At 30.2% G+C, this 15,820-nt stretch overlaps 1 protein-coding gene across 2 annotated transcripts in view; it reads left to right on the forward strand.

Moving 5' to 3' along the window:
- The window catches only part of oaf (BRICHOS-like domain-containing protein out at first), a 701,440-nt gene that overhangs the window by 411,910 nt on the left and 273,710 nt on the right, over positions 1-15,820 (forward strand). The window lies entirely within an intron of this gene.

Consider the following 15,820-nt stretch of genomic DNA (forward strand, 5'->3'; position numbering starts at 1 on the left):
AATAAAAACTATGTCATCAGATAATTGTATCTACATTCATTATCTCCCTTTACTTACTGTTCATTGAAGATAGATTACAAAAGATGACATTATCAAAGAATTTCTCTAAAATTATTCTCATTGTACAGAAATTCTTTAAGTTTAGTAATTGATTCGATAAACCTATTTCATCGTTTTGTGTTTTCATCCAGTTACGACTGAACGTTATTTTTTTTTTCAATAATGTTTTCTTGTGGGTTATGTAGAATTAACGTATCAATAATGATTTTTTTATAAAAGAGTTTAGTTTCAAATTGCGGCCAGTACTGTTGGAAAGAATGCCATCAAATATTATCAATCGCTGATCGAGTTACCCACCCACCAGATGGTAACTCGATGAATGAAGGATAAACATTGCTTTGTATTACTGAAAAATACTTGAAAATTAAACGCTGAGGTATAATGGAAATATTTTCACGATAATTGTCCTGAAAAAAAGCTGAGGATGCTATTAATTGATTTAACGTTTTGGCATCGGTTAAAACTTGCACAGACAACTTAACGAAGGTGAATTCCGTTTTTTTATTTTAGTTTTATTTTGTCTTATTAATGTAAATTTTTTGTAAAGCTGAAGATGTAATGAGTTATAAAAATGGTTTGTGACCTTCGGGCAGTATCACTTCATGTAACAAAAAGATTGAAAAATTATGACACTGCGGTCTGGAACAGAAAGGGAATACCTTTATTAAGTTGTGCCTCAAGGAATGCTTGTTAAAATTGGTACAAAATGAGCAAAATCTATTATTTATTTTTACGAAAGAAACCCTGTGCCTCTGTAAGATCTTGTTATCTAGAGTGAGCACCAAATTTACATGTTATTGAAATAACTCGCTGCGTGGAGTCGCCACTGATTATAGTCAAAGTAATTATCAAAATCGAAGAATATTAATACTGATTAATGATATACTCTTATCTTATGATTCACCAATTGATAACTAAGTGTATTTAGCCAGGTGACACTGAAAGAATGTGTGTGACTTCGTCGCCGTTCAGCTGGCCTCTTCAGTTCAGTTGAGTGCTTATCCTCTTTTTTCCTACGTCTGTACCTTGTGTGAGGATATTAGAGATTCCTAAATTAATGTCAATATTAAGGAAAATAATTTTACCTAATCTGGCGATATATTCGTACTTAACAATCAAGAGCGGTTTTCAAGCTAAAGAAACTGATACTTGTGTAACGAGAATGAAATAACGTTTGTTTTTTCTACGTTATGAATGTGACTTAATTTATTATTTTTTTAAGATGGATCTTAACTAAATTTTATTGATATGTTCTTCAATGAAGTCTATTTTTAAATTCCCTTTCAAATTTCATAGTATTTGTTTAGACTAATATTATTGGTAATTGTATATCTTTCATCTTTGTAACTATAATTTTTTTTTAAGAGTAATGGTTGTACAAACTATTAAAAGAAAAATTAATTTTCTGTAAAATTTCATGGACAGAGCTCTCAAAGTAAATTACAATAAAACTTGAGATGTAACCTAGTTTACACTATTTTAAATAAAAACATGCTAGAAGCTATGTTAAAATAATTGGTTCGGTGTTTTTATGCAGTTTAAAACACATTTATTTCGTATTAATCACTTTTTTCCTTTTTTTCCACTCTCAATACATGGTCAAACGCGACGATTGTTTTTAATTATACCTTTGTATATCATTTATCTTGGACCAAAAATTACATGAAATAAAATTCTTTTACTGGGATTAAATATAGCAAACTGTGAGTTTTTTTATGTTGTAAAATTCAATAATTTCATTAATGTAATAACTTTAAAAAATTTTCATTTAGAAATTCAAACAGTAATATAATAATGTGAAATATTAAATAACCATATTTTTAATATTTGCCTACTGAGAACTTTGACGTAATAAATGGATTATTCTACTAATACTTAAAAAGCGGAAATCAAGCGGGTTAAAATCAAGGCCCGATGCAGTAAAATGTCTTTATTTCCTTGTACGAGGTAAAGGAAGGATTGTAATCGTGAAAAATTTCGGTTTTCAGATTTCATCGGAAATATCCATTTTGACCATTCCTGAATCCGTTGTGACTAGGTTCGGCGGGACGTCTGTACGTACATACGTAAGTACGTATACACGTACTTATATACATACGTATGTATCTCGCGTAACTCAGAAATAATTAGCTGTAGCACTTTGAAATTTTGGATTTAGGAATTTTGTAACATCTAGTTGTCCAACTCCCCTTTTGATTGCAATCGATGGATCAAAAGTGTCCAAAAAAGCCCAAAATCCAAAATAATTTGGATTTTGTACTTTTTTTAACTGCAGTAATAAGCCCTCATTGAAAGCTTTTCAACGATGTATCATAAGTAGTACGTATTTTCAGTGGTTGCAGTGTTATAGCCAAATAAAATTTTTATTAATGAAATATTTGTATCTTACAAGGGGAAGGTACATCGGTTCCAAATCCGACTTCCTGTCGTTCTTTTAAACTTTTTTTAATTTAAATATATTGATTTATTAATAATTATTAACCTCTGATTAAAAAAACGTTTTACAATAAATAACAATTTAATAGTAGCAATAAAAAAAAAAAAATATGAAAAAATATCAGAGTTGTTAATGAATATTTATATAATTTATAAATATTATTATTAATAAATATTATATTATTATTGAAATAAAATTTTATGTACTTTCCATTTAAAAAAAAAAAAAATGTGTATATGTAATTTAATAGGCGTACAAGGAAGTGTATCCACAGCAATTTTTTTATTAAATAAATTAGAGAAATGCAAAGGAAAGGTTTATATGTGACTCCATATGTATCAATAATATATGTCTCAAGAGTCCATTAATATAATATAGATATATATATATATATATATATATATATATCTAGATATATATTATAGAGGCTATAATATATATGAATGCAGCTGCATTATTTCTCGTCAAATAAATTAACATATCATTCAGAATTTGCTTGTCGACAATTGCATTTAATTATAACTTCCGTCTATTGTCAGCAAGTTGTCTCTGCTTGTACTCTTATTAGTGATTTTAATTGTTTTTAATTCACTTTTACTTGGTTATATTAAAAATATTATTACTCTTCATTTAATGACCCTACAATTTGTTTAGTATTATATCGACAATCGTCTTTGCAAAATCAACTGATTTTCGAAGTAGAGAGTTCTAAGGTTCGAGTCCTTGTAAATGGAGTTGCTTTTATGTAGATCTAAATGCTAGTCTGTGAACACCGGTGTTCTTTGGTGGTTGGATTCCGATTAACCACAGGACTGGTCGACCTGAGTCTGTTCCAGATTACAGACTTACCGGTATATTTTCACTTATATTATTGCATTTCATCTCTAGCTACGTTAGGCTTGAAAAGCCTGTAGCGGTAATTTTTTTAAAATTTACCTACACGCACGCGCACACACACACATACACACACAGACACACAGACATCCAGTAGCAGGAAAACTGTAACACAGCAATTGCTGAAAAACTGGTTGTACGAAACATACATTCTATAGAAATAAAAATGTATTCTTAAAGTTGAGGAATATTAAGCTATATAGTTAAGGTGATAAATATTTTCAAACAAAGGTTCAAAATTATATAACGTGAGAAAATTTCAAAAAGAGTCGTGAGAAAGGAGTTGACGGAGAAAGGAAAAACTATCCAGGACTTCAGTCTTAACAGATTGTTACGTAAGTGGAAAATTAAGTAGAACGCTAAATTATTTAAGAAAATCAATAAAGGATTATGTAAAAAAATTATTTTACTCTGAGGAAAACATTAAGATAATGGACCCATAGTGTAGAAAACGAAAACAGGCTTATTATTCACTACCTTTGAACAAAGTTCCTCAAGTACATAACCAAAATGATATACTTACGAAATGGAACTACCTAATTATTCAGGAATGTAATCTTTGAATCCAGATCCAAAAAACCCACTTTATGGGGGTTTGAATCAAACCAAAATCTGTCAGAGAGTATGCTGCATAAGGAGCATTGAATTATGTTAAAAAATCTACTTACACTTTCAGTAAAATGTCAATAGAAGAAACATGCGGGTCCGTATTTCCTTGCCCCCTTGACTAATTGTAATTTAAATTATGTATATATATATATATATATAAATATATAGAGTTCCTCTATTTTTATTTTATAGCAAATATATATATATAAAAACACAACGTATAATTTTACAGATTAAACGCTTACGAAGAAAAAAATGTGTTTTTATATTAAAGAGTCTTATAAATAATTAAGTTAGAAAAGTTAAATTAAGTTAAGATATGACACATAAAGGGTAGGTCCCTTATTTTACTAACAGATTACTTTTGGTTAATAAGAATAAAAGTCTGCTTTGTGTTAGTTATTTCAGAGTTTATTAATATCTGGTAATTTGATTAAAAAAAGGAATAAATTTAAACGAATTCCGCCAAAATAAATTCTTATTTTGTTGCAATTCATACATTGTACTTTTACAAATGTGTTTATTTTGAAATCCATTGTAACTAAAGGGTCACAGACTTACAATTCAACGCTAGGTCCAATTTATGTTAATCAGTCTTTTTTAAATTAAGCGACAGATATCGTTGAGAAATCCTTAACACTAGCAGAACCTTTAAAATGTATCCTTAAGTATTCCATAGCGAAAGGAGTTTCTTAGAAAGGCTGATGATGTCTATAGATAAATGAAGAGTATTATCCTTCATTTATCTCCAGTAAAGATGAATTTACTGCAGGATATATATAATATCACCTGAATATGCTGTAATATTGCCTGTATAAATATGCTTTAATGTTGCCAGTATATGCTGCGTCAGTATCCGTCAATAACTTTTACATGCTTCTAATAAATAGATGTATTGTAAATGTCTGCATTTTTATTGATAACAATGAATAGTTTTTTGGTCTATCTTATTTTCGACAATTTTATTAATATTTGATAATAAATTTATAATAATCGGTTGAGCGGTTGTGTTTGTGGGGTGCGAACTAATTCACATTCTTATTGTTAAATCTGCCCTCTTTACTTACTCTTTTACTACAACGATTCGGAAAGATGAAAGTAGTTATGACTATATTTTTTTATAAATAAAATTTTTGTTTACTGATTTCAAAGTAGTTGCATTGTAAACTAAAATTATTATCTATCTATAAATAAAAATGTAAATGTTCGTTTGTTCAAAATCTTAAATCTCCGAAAGTTCTTCACTGATTACCTTGAAATTTCGACACAACGTTGAATTCGAATACGCGCGTGTTTTTATATACCTACTATTTATATACCTAAGATGTCACACCTGTGACAGGTAAAAAAATACTTTTTTTGAACAGCGCTATCTGTTGGATATAAAAGCAACACATGCTATTCTAAATATAATACGATTTCATTTTAGTTTTTCCCATATGTGTGTCCGCTATAGACTAAAAAACTACTGGACCGGTTTACACGCGGGGAAAAAGGGAGAAAGGGAAAGAGAAAAAATCGGAAAAGGAAAGAATGGAAAATGTAAAAACGAAAAAGGGGAAAACGGGAAATGGAAATGGAAAAGGGGAAGGTGAACGGGGAAATGGGGGAAACATGGAGGAAAGGGAAATAAGAAAAAGAGAAATGGGGTGGACAGGGGGACAGGGTCGGTGGTAAAAATGAAAATGGGAAAAGGGGAAAGGTTAAATTTTGTGAAGTTCCGTAATGTTTATTTTGTAGATGTTTTATCAAACTTTTAATTGTGTTCATTTAATCTATGTATCACTCAAATCTAGCAATAGCGAAGCATTGCCGGGTCTGCTAGTTTGGAATATACTTTATTCTTTGATGTAATAGTAATAGGCGTTACAGTTTTAAAGTGAATTTTTTTATTGTAATTTGCGTAACTCTTACTTTATAAATGTATAGTTTATTTATTGAACTGAAAATACTTAATTTGGATGATCATATTGTTTTTTCAATCAATTTTTTTTTTAATTTTGAATTTATATTGATAAATCATACAGATCATCTTGTTTGAAAACGGTAAAAAAAAAGTTATAATTAAAAACATTCATTGGATTCCAACAGTACAAAAGCATATATTTTTTGTATAACTTTTTTTTTGTTTGATAGAAAGCATCACGTATAAATTTAAAGGAAAAGAAGATATATTTTAGAATCAAGGAAAAGAATGAAAATATTTATGAAGGATACCGAATAAAATAAGAAAAGAAAAACATCGAATAGAGTAAAGGAAAAAATCGTAAGATATATTTAAGATTGGTTGTTCTGTACTGAAAGAGACTTCTAGACGACGAGTGCAGTGACGGCAGGGGTGTGGAAGATGTATGTCCATTACTTGGCGATGTTGGTCCCGCTTTTCTTTCCCGGAAAACATGTATCAGTTTAAAAGACTAGCTATTTATTTCATGTTAAGCTTTGGTGGCAGTCCAGTCGATGTTTTCGTTCGTTCCTTCAACCTTTCTATTACTCAATCATCTATATTGGTTTCACTTACATCATACAGTAGTATACTGTTAGGCATTCTCATTTTTTTCTTATTGAAGTTATCCTCACACCGTTACAAGTAGTGATAATAGTTCTTGATATCGTTTTTCTTTTGAATTATGTTACTCATCTCGTTAATTGTTTTTCTGTTTTTTTTTTTGTTTTTTTTACTCTCTTATGTCCTTGATATTGTTTATCGTTTTAATCTCTTACATTTATTTATATCGTGGTTTACAAGCAGTTAATTATTTTTTTATTTTAATTGGTCTTCAATTGTGCAATAAATCGTGATTTTGTAGAAGGGTATCTTAGATTTCTTTATTTTGCATTCATTTATTCTTGGAATTCTTACTAATTCTTCTTATTGGCTTTATAATATTCTTGTCAAATATATTTTGATAATAAATATCATATCAAAGTATAATCCTATCAAAATCTGCGGTTTTTTAATACAATAAATAATCGATTGTCGTCATTTCTTATTAATGCAAAGAATGGTTCGTTGTACATCTTGTCAAAGATAACTTACCAGTACTACACAACTGTGCAGTCGTTGCATGATGATAGTAGGAGTGTGAATCAATCTGTTTGTTTACCTCTATTCACAAAACAACCAATCAGATATGCAAAAAAAATCTCCCCCGTCAAACCAAGCTGTGTTAGAACTGCACTAAGGTAACATTGACATATAATGAATGGTATTTTTGAGTAGAACATATTTAAAAAGTCGAGGATTTTTTTTAAGTTCAGTACGCGTAATTGTAAATTTGTCGTTACAGTAGTTATATTTCTTATTTTTCATAATTTTATCCTCGGTTATGTACTTGTCGGTAGTAAATTATTTCAATCATTCGCAGTATGTTTAATGTGCTTGTTTTATTCATTATTTTCATCTGAAATGGGTTTGATTGACTTAATCCTTTAGTTTCTAGATAAAAGATGTGCTATTTTTATTTAATATGCCAAAGAGATTTTACGTAATACTAGATTTTTCGTATAGAGTTATGAATTGTCTCTTTCGTAAAGAGACAGGAAGATAAACGGTGTGCAAAGGCCAGTTGTCGCAATTCTGCTCGTTTAATAAGCGGTATTTGTCTGAAATCTAACAAACTGAGATTGGAGTTTATTTCCTTTAGGCATGGAGTGCGGAATACTAGTTTTTGTGTGGGTAGCTTCACTGTAATCGCTGTTACTGATTGGTAAAATTTTGTTAGGAAAACATGGAAGGACATACAGTCCGTAACCAGTAATAATAGGCGGGAATGGTCTGAACATAAAAATAAAAACTCTCATTTCAAAACAAAAATGAAATATGGGAACGGTTTACCCTCAACAGTGGATGTTTGCGTGAATTTTCAGAGCAACAAAAGATTATTTCGTATACGCATTCCCCGTTTGAAAGAAAGACACGTTATTTAGGGTGAACATAATTTCTGACTGTTGGCGGAGTTCGGATGATATCGACAAGGTTACAATTTTAAATATCAAATTGTTAATCCTTGGTTAATTTTCGAGTTCCAGTCACCGGTTGTGATTGGAACAACCGTGGATACCGGTGTTCTTTGGTGGTTGGGTTTCAATTAACCACACATCTCAGGAATGGTCGAACTGAGATTGTACAAGACTACACTTCATTTTTATTCATACATATCATCCTCATTCTTTCTCTGACCACACATTTCAAGAATGGTCGAACTAAAACTGTACAAGACTACAGTTTAATTTTGTTCATACATATCATCGTCATTCATTCTCTGAGGTAATACCTGAATGGTAATTCTCGGAGGCTAAACAGGAAAAAGAAAGAAAGGTCGTATACAAATACAACGGAGAGTTTATGGACAGCAGCGAAAAGATAGAATCGCAAAGATCTCAAGATCGCGGCTAGATTTCTGTTTATGGGATTTGGCTTCAAAATAACATTAACAGGGAATCGTTCAATCAAATTTTGCAGGATATAGCCTTGTTTTGGCCTCCATAACAGTGATTATTAATAAATCTTATTTTTTACTATTATAATAGCAGTGTGTCCATTTTTGAAATAATAATCAACTATTTCACAAACGTTTGAGTAATCGTAGCTTATATTTTTAAAAATTTGGGAATTTTTTATAATAAATAGATTTATTGTAATCTTAAATATAAAATTACCGTGTCGAAACTAAAGATAACGTCTAAACCAATTACTCATGATATTCTTTACACCAAGGTACAAGTTTACTATAAATTCTATCATTATTAAATCTAATGAATGTATTTGTATATTAATGTTAAAAGAACTATTTATCAGAACAAAAAATCTCTAAATATGAGTAAGATTGCGTTGACATTAACTTTTGCTAATCTCAGTCTCCGTTGTTTTTAAATCATTTCATATAGCAATTATATTTGTCCTGGCATCTCCCGTCGCGCCTTTGTCCGCGCTATATCCCTATAGAACTTAAAAATGTGGAAATAGTATTTTAGTAATTACATTAGGCGGCTGTTCTCAGAGTTTTCGCTGTTCACAACTTACCAAATAAAAAAAAAGGTTATTGCTAAAGGATTGAATTTTTAATGAAATCGGAGATTTCGGTTCTTTAAGAATTACTTTGTTCCTCACGACAGCAAAATCCAGGAGTTTCATCATTCCATCTTTTTGGTGTTATGATGGTTACGTAGTTTTTAATCACGTTACCTATTTGAATATCTTTAAAATTATGATTTGAGATGTAACATATTTGTTTTGAGGTTGAACTCTATTTTGAGCCGAACGTATACGTTGCTCTTCAAGTCTTTCAGAACTGTCTGGTGTACATTCACGTTGTCTACTATCATAAATTCTAATAGTCTTAGAAGTTCTTCCTATCTGTTCGCCGATCTAAACTCGCCGATCTGTATCTTCTCCTATCTAAACTCGCCGATCTAGGTATTATGAAAATATTAATACCAAACTGAAAGTCGAACGGTTCATAAAACTTTGGTTGTGTTGTTTGGTCATACGAGAGTAACACGTTACCGGTTATTCACTTTCGGAAAGTAAAAAAATGTATTACTATACTTTGTTCAACTAATTCGTAAACTTTAAGAGCACTTATGTAAAATGAAATTTTAAGGTTGAGAACGAAATAATTACCTCCGTGGCGGGGCGTCTGGATCTTTCTTCCTGGGGTCTCGGGTTCGAATCTCGGTAAGGTGTGACAATTGTTATACGCTAAAAAATTTCATCATTCATATTCCCATGTACTTATAGATTCCCTGTAAGCTTCTGTGGTGAATTAATTTATCAAGAAAAAACAATAAATAAATAAAATTTTACTCAAACATCTGAACACAAAGCGATGACTTACTGTTTTGAAAGTATCATAATTCTCTTACTAACTTTTTGCCTCCACAGCTATTTGTATCTTTAATTACTGAATGATCCTCTTAGAAAACTAAAGAATACATCGCAAATATATAAGTACTTAATTGAGAACACCACAATCATTACATAATATATAAATGATAATAGAAAATAAAATTCCAATCGAAATTATAAAGTAAACACTAACGATAAAACAAAGTATAGAAAATAAAAGTATGAATAGAAAAGTAATAATCCATAATCCGAATATCAATTAAGAAAAAAATAAAAATAAACCAGTAGGCAAGGAAACAGTACGTTCTAAACATTTACAAATGAGAAAAAACTGTTATTGCAATAATACTAAGTATTAGTAAACATTTGCTTCTTTTAATCAATACAAATTTCAAAATAACCAAACAATTAAGTGAAAGAAAATAATGCAAATACCGGTTTACTAAATAAATAGAAGAAAATGAAATAAACAAACGAAATTAAAAAGAAATAAAATAATAATTACTATATTAAAATAATAAATAAGAAGTAATTATTATTAATTATTGCATTAACCACATTTTTTCTCAAATAAAGAAAAAATTATTGGTGTTTGTTTAAATTTTCCAAAATTACATAATTCACCTCTTAAAGATGATTTTAACAGATCTCTGAAATTCTTTGAAGAATTTATTATTTGCTGTTAAGCAGATCGTCATTTCTGTCCAAGCAGACGAGTGATATGGTTTGATGAAGCAAGTCACGAATCAAATTAACTGGCCCTATAAACCTGTCATTATATTTATTTGTCCGTTGAAAATTTCTCCCGCAGTGATGGAGAAGAAGCTTAATAAACTTCATATCTGATGTGAGATTACAAAAAAATCATTTTAAAACTTTATTTCTTCGACGAAAGTGTAACAGGCGATTCACGCATTGAAATGGTACGATACTTTTTAATTCCTGTTTTACTGAATAAACTGTGTGTTTTATATCCGCCGTTCTTACGTTTCCAGCAATGCGGTGTTCCTCTGATTGTGTTCTTTAAGTTAGAAATTTTTATCAAAATTCTCCTGAAAGGATAAAATCAAAGGATAAAAATCAAGGTTCAAACAAATAACCATTACGTTCAAGTAATTTAACCATTGCGATTCTTGTTTTGAATTGGAATATTCTAAACAAATATTCCGATTCAAAACAAACTGAATTAATGAGATGCAAAATATTTATTTAATATTTGTTCAAAAATATTACTAATAGATTTATGTTTGTACGTGTGATATTTCTTTTTGGACGGTTAAAGTTTTTTAACCGAAATTTGACTAATATTTTGCACGCGGTGTTTTGATCTCATAATTTTGTATTTTTTATGTTTAACGTTAGAAAAAAAGGTACCTGTTGTCAAATTTCTTTTAATTTTACTGGTGCTTTCACCAATGAAATTACATGTTTCCGTTAAGTAAAAATGTTTTGCTTATCATCGCTGCCATGCAGATTTAGATGTATCGTTAATAAAAAGATTTTTTTTTATTTGATGATTTTATAAAAAGAAAAGAAAAAGATTAAACAGACCGTATACCATATCAAAAAATCATTATAAAGCATAAATACTTAACTTTATTTTAATCACTATATCACAGCAATAGTAAGATGGCGGTCAAAAAAGTAATGAGCCAACATTTGTAATTCGAAAATAACTTTATTCTGAATCTACGAGTACATTTACATGCTCGTTTTCAATACAGTCAACTTTTAGTTCAACATACTACTTCAAGCGCTCGATCCACCTTGAACGAAATCCAGGCCGTCTTTCAAAAGCACTTTTCATTTCACCTCCACGGCCTTTACGACCTCTAGATTCGTCTCAATTTTTGCCTTTGTTCTTCTTCACCTCTGGGAATAGGCAGAGTCGCACGGAGGTCGATCTGGGCTGTATGGTGGAGTAAGAACTGTTTAATCTTTTCACTTCGAAAATTAGCAGACTACCTGACCGACATGGCGGGTGCGCATTATGGGGGTGATGCGAAAGAAATTCTTAAGATTTTTTTTCCCAGGGCCTTTCTTTTTTGGAACAGCATTATCTTCAACACATTGATATACCGAAGCGGATTTTTAGTCTTCTCTGTAGGTACTTGAAGTCGGTAAATGAACGGTTGCACCTTTCGCTTTTTTTTTGGAAGTGGTGAATAAGTTGCCTTCTATCAGGAGCTTTGCTGTTTTCATCTCAGTGTCAGTAATGGAACATCCAAGATTCGTCAGCGGTTACCACACAATGCAAAAAGCGTGTTCCTTCGTTTTTGTTGCGAGCCATTAATTCTTCGCAGATGAATACGCTGTATTCCATTTGGTCAATCGTTAAGAGTCGCAATCTACAAAAATTTTTATCATTAAAATAAAAATTTATTTCAATTTCAAAAAGAATAATTGTAATATTTAATGTGATGATAATAATGTAATTTTAATAGAAGTTAAGTAAATTTAGAAAATAAAATATGCTGGTAATTATGTAAAATATGGTATTCTTAGCCTCTGACGAATACATAAGATAATCATTACTTTGATATCTATTACTTATCCTCTATTGATATTTGATTCGTCTGTCATTGGCGCAGATCTTCTACCAATAGTAGCACATACATTAATCGACACGCCTACTTATCTGTATCATTCCATTTATTTTCCAACCTACACAATACGATTCAGTATTGATTACTAATAAATATATGATTCGCCCAAATTTCAAATATTTTATCAGTCGTATTTCATATTAACATTTGTTGTAAATCATATTTCCCATTTTTTCTTCGTTATATTTGTAAAGAAAATATTTATTATTTTATTGTTTAATGTATTGTTACAAATTTACTGAAATAATCGATAAAAAATACAAAAAGTGTTGATTTAGTTATTTTCACAATTCTCCTACTTTTTTCATAATATAAAAAAAATCTGATTTTGACACCACATTACTTCCTTGTACGCTGATTAAATTTATATACACATTTTTAAAAGTACATACAATTTTATTTCACTAATACTTATGATTTGTTTCATTTTTTTGTTGTTATTGAATTATTTACTGTTATTTTTTTTTTGCAGTCAGAGGTTAATAATTATTAATAGATCAATATATTTAAATAAAAAAAGTAAAAAATAAAAAAAAGGGAATGAAATCGCATTCGGACTGATTTGCCTCTTCCCCTTGTAAGATCCAGATATTTCATTAATTAAAATTTTATTTGGCTTTAACGCTGGAACCAATGAAAATAAGTACTACGTATGATATATCGTTGAAAAGCTCTCAATGGGAGCTTATTACTGCAATTAAGAAAGTTCAAAATCCAAAAGGACGTTTTTGTACATTTGTGGTCCAGTCGATTACAATCAAAAGAGGAGGTGCACAACTAGATGTTAAAACATTTCTAAATCCAAAACTTCAACATCTCACGGCTAATCGTTTTTGAGTTATGCGAGATACATACGTACAGACATCACGCCGAAACTAGTAACAATGGATTCAGGGATGATCAAAATGGTTATTTCTGTTGAAATCTGAAAACCGAAATTTTTCGCGATCACAATACTTTACTACAAGGAAGTAAAAAGTAAGGGCATTGTCACAGCATATGACAAAAATAGCAGGTCTCCGTGGCGCGAGTGGTAGCGTCTCGGCCTTTCATCGGAAGTCCCGGGTTCGAATACCGGCCAGGTATGCCATTTTCACCCACGCTACAAATCATTCATCTCATCCTCTGAAGCAATACCTAACGGTGGACCCAGACGTTAAGAAAAAAAAAAGATAAAAATAAAACATATTGATAAAGAAGAAATAAAGTTTAGGAATTTTGAGAAAACTACGCTGCTTTGTTTTGTAAATCCGATCAAAAAACTGTCAGTAAAAATATTTCGTGAAATTATACTGTCAATTTTGATATTTTTTTAGAACGTTAAGTTGACATCCATTCATACTGCAATAAATTTAATAATCTAAAAATATTTTCGTGATCGAACTCCCGAATTTCTAATCCATGTCTGAAATCAGATCAATAAGTCTAATATACATGCAGTCAGCATCAACCGAATATCTTCAAGATTGAATCGTTTTACGTGTGATTATTTAAAAAAATTCAATGTTAATCAAAAATCTTGTGAAACTCTTTAGAGAACGTTCGGTCAATCTTTTTAGATTTAGTTCAGTAAAACCATTGATAACAACTTGCAATAAAAAAGTTTGTAAAGTACTGTTATTCTCATTATATTCATATCATAAAAACAAAAATAATTATTCAAAAATTAATAAAATGAAATCGCTGGTGTTACTCCTACTACAATTATAATTACAATTGGGGCACACCACTGAAGCCCTGCTGTATTCATTATTCTCATGGTTGTTAGAATATTGCTGATAAATAACAATTAAAGCCTGAAAAGCTCTCTTTCATCCGTTTCCCTCTTTTTTAACGTAGAAGCTCTGATACGCTCCTGCTGTAGACGAAGCTCCCGTTAAAGTGTTACCGACTAACGGATAGCTTTTTTTTGCTGCAGGAGATATCTGACCGGTACTCTTTCTTATCTTCGGTGGCATTTCGATAGGTTTGAACGATACGGAGTCAAGAGTTCCAATGCAAAATTTCCAGAATTATTAATTTTCAAACGCCCTTTTCCCAACAATTATTTATTTATTTTTCCACTTCAAATTGTACTATTGCAGCTGGAGTCTGGAGTAGCGCTCTCAGTCAGTAGCTAACCGAGAATCACGTACTTCAGCTGTTTCAGAAGACCGATATACTCTAATTTTTTTAGCAGATTTTGAACAATAAGAAAGGCATATTTTTTTAACTTTTGACAATCTGATATCAGCAGCTAAAGTAAATAATCAAAACCCATAAAAGTTCGCTAAATGTGCTTATTTAAGCTAATTACATTAATAATGATAAAATATTTAAATCATTAAATATTTTATAGATTAGATAAGATGATTAGTATATCGATCTGAACTCGGAGATCTATTCTCATGGTAACAGAAATATAATGAAGTAAAAGGACTAATTTTCTTTTTAAATTAATATCTGTAATGTTTTAACCCCCATTAGGAAATCATGATAATAATACTATGTATAGATAGATAATGACCTAACTTTTAAGGTATAAATGTGCAAAGTTTTATAAAATCTGTACTGTAGTTTTTGCGTGTGAGCGCATAGGGACGACCTTAGTTATTATTTTATTATATGTATAAATAATTTCTCTTAAGTTCATACTTCCACTGTTTATTACTTATTAGGCTATTTTAAGTTTATTTTAGTTTACAATTCAAAGAATGAAACAATTTTGATAAATTACGTAATGATCGATCAACCTTTATAGATTTGATAATTGAAACCAACATGAAATCGGTGTTAATCATTGAAATCTAGAGGTATTTCGATCCGCTTAAATTCGAATTCAGAGAGGTCGTGTTTTTTTTATATATCCGGCGACTTACCTGTCATATCAATACTTAATTATTTATTTAATATGTACCGATAAAAAAAAGCGGGAAATATAAAAATTTATTATAAATATATTCGTAACTTCCAAACCGATTACGAATTCCATCTAATAAAGGGTAATAAACGCCATTTATATTTTCCTACGATACGAAAGGATAGTTTATAAAAATGCATTTGAAAATTTTCCCTGTTTTTCATATAACAATAGCAAATCGCTCAGCTCGTGTACATAAAAAAAAATACGTATTGATTTTCTCTGAAATTGAAATTTTGTCGACCTTGGTGAGTTCAGTACAGTCGTAATAACGAGGAAAAAGCAATGGAATAAAGCCATCTATGAAATCTGATCATCAGTTATTACAGTTTCATTATTTCAAATAAATCAACGTACTGCAAATTCATCCATTTAAACTGAATAAATAATCCAGCTAAATTATTAACGAGATTGAATTACCTCCGATGTTATTCCGACCAACATGTAGGCTGAGTTTATTTAAA

Source organism: Lycorma delicatula, chromosome 6 (genome assembly GCF_047948215.1).
Source record: "Lycorma delicatula isolate Av1 chromosome 6, ASM4794821v1, whole genome shotgun sequence".
Classification (NCBI taxonomy): domain Eukaryota; kingdom Metazoa; phylum Arthropoda; class Insecta; order Hemiptera; family Fulgoridae; genus Lycorma; species Lycorma delicatula.